The sequence below is a fragment of the Haliotis cracherodii genome, unplaced genomic scaffold, assembly GCF_022045235.1.
Source record: "Haliotis cracherodii isolate W230 unplaced genomic scaffold, xgHalCrac1.p SCAF_6, whole genome shotgun sequence".
NCBI lineage: Eukaryota > Metazoa > Mollusca > Gastropoda > Lepetellida > Haliotidae > Haliotis > Haliotis cracherodii.
In genome coordinates this window covers 31956654-31958924 of record NW_027266319.1, presented here as the reverse complement: position 1 = coordinate 31958924, position 2271 = coordinate 31956654, and positions in this window count along the sequence as shown.

Below are 2271 nucleotides of genomic sequence, written 5' to 3'. Positions count from 1 at the left end.
CACGTGTTGTTCACGAATGATGAGATCAATTTTCAGTTCACAAGAAAGTATCGGGTTTGATTACCAGTAGCAGTGTCATTGACGATTTCTCACAGTCCTTCCAATAATCGGACGAAAGCCGACTGTCTGGGATGCTGCGAGCTGTCAAAGATGCAGTCTGAAATCGATTTCGCAGGTTAAGGAGACATATGGTCATACTCCCATCGTGACGTACTCGTGCACGTCTTGAACATGGCCGGTTCCTGTTGCCCGTCTGTTAGTGCCGACCCCACATTGACTGTATGGTGCTACTATGAACACCAATACACCTAGCAACAACGTTTTGTGCATCTTCTAGGTCAGGCATTCTGATTGCACACAACACCTCATTTTCAGTGGCCGTAGACGAAGTTGCTTTTCGCAGTTAAAATACTTTATATCACCGTTAGGACATTTACTTTCCCGTGAAATGATTCAATAGTCATCTATGTTCCAAACAAGGGCGTTACTTTGACTTTACTTCTCATACTGGGGTGGTTCCACATCTTGAATAAGGTAAAAAAATAGCAATCTTAGAATACAAGTTCTCCAGGCCTTTTTAACCTTGCTTCTTTCAAATCTACGGGCTGAGTGCGGATTGGATATCTACTAAGTTGGAAATACCGAATTCTTGCCAGCTTCCAAAATATTCTGGATTCAAGACAATCAACAATATTCTGAACATTCGTGAGTGCAATAACATTACTTTTTAGGCCTTGTTACTTATTGTTGATGGTACTGATTTGAACCATTGCATTGCGTTTTCTTTTATTGATAACCTGTATTTTTAAATATAGTATTGATTATTCTTTGGTTTAGGTTGTCATTTACTGAATGCACAAATCAATTCTTTTCTGATCGATTTCAAGGTTAACCTCTGTGTTTCAAATTGAAAATGAATATTAGGTATTAAACCTTGGCAAAATAACTTCCAGGTTCCAGATTAATGGGTTTTTTTCTGTTAACTTTTTGTCAAAAATACATCTCGAGCTTAATACTTCGGGCGTATGATGTAAACACAAGCTGTGCAAGATGATGTGACTGTCATATTTCTATCACCATGACAACAACATGTGCGTCATGTAGCAGATGCACCTATCACAGGCTATGTGCAGCAATATGGAAAAACAAACCAGTTTTGCTTTTTTATTTGAATCAGAGCTTAATATGAAGTTTGTTAAGAAATCTTGCAATTGTAAGCCGATGGGTGGGTTTTGTACTGAATGACCTGGTCTAGGAGTATCTGGAATACTCCGCCCTTTTCCTGATATCGACAATAAAGGACATCACGTGGATGTGTTTGACACCAAACCCAAATCGTACAGTAGATGATTACCAGTCTCGTGAAGCATCGAGAAAATTACATCAAGCGGGGATTGCCCTCACAAATGAGGATGAGATTAAACACTTTTCAGAGAATGAGAGAGTGAATATCGTTTTACGCCGCTTTTAGCAATATTCCAGCAATATCAGGGCGGGGGACACCAGAAATGGGCTTCACACAAGGAACCCATTTTCAGAGAAGTACACTGTACCCATTACAGTTGATTGATGTGGACCATCTTCTTGTTTTTTGTTGCTGTTTGTTTGTTGTTTAACGCCGCACTCAGCAATATTCCAGCTCAAAGATTTGTGAAGAAATCTTGTAAGCCGATGTGTGGGTGTTGTGCTGAATGGTCTGTTGTGCTGAATGGTCTGAATGGTCTGTACTGAATGACCTGGTCTTGGAGTATCTGGAATACTCCGCCCTTTTCCTGATATCGACAATAAAGGACATCACGTGGATGTGTTTGACACCAAACCCAAATCGTACAGTAGATGATTACCAGTCTCGTGAAGCATCGAGAAAATTACATCAAGCGGGGATTGCCCTCACAAATGAGGATGAGATTAAACACTTTTCAGAGAAGTAAACTGAACTACAGCTGTACAGATGTATGTTGACCATCTTTTTGTTTGTTTGTTTGTTTGTTGTTTCAATATCCCAGTTTTATGACGGCGGTCTGTAAAAAATCAAGTCTGGACCAGAAAAAAACAGTGATTAAAATCATGAGCATCGATCTACGCAAATTGGATACGATGACATCCATCAACCAAGTCAGCGACCCTGACCACCCGATCCCGTTAGTCGCCTCTTACGACATGCATAAGTGATTGGTTGCCAAAGACCAAATCTCAGCCGGATCCTCTCGGGTCAGAGGATGCAGGTAGGGAGATCGAGATGGACTAACAGAATAACTCGAACACTATTTA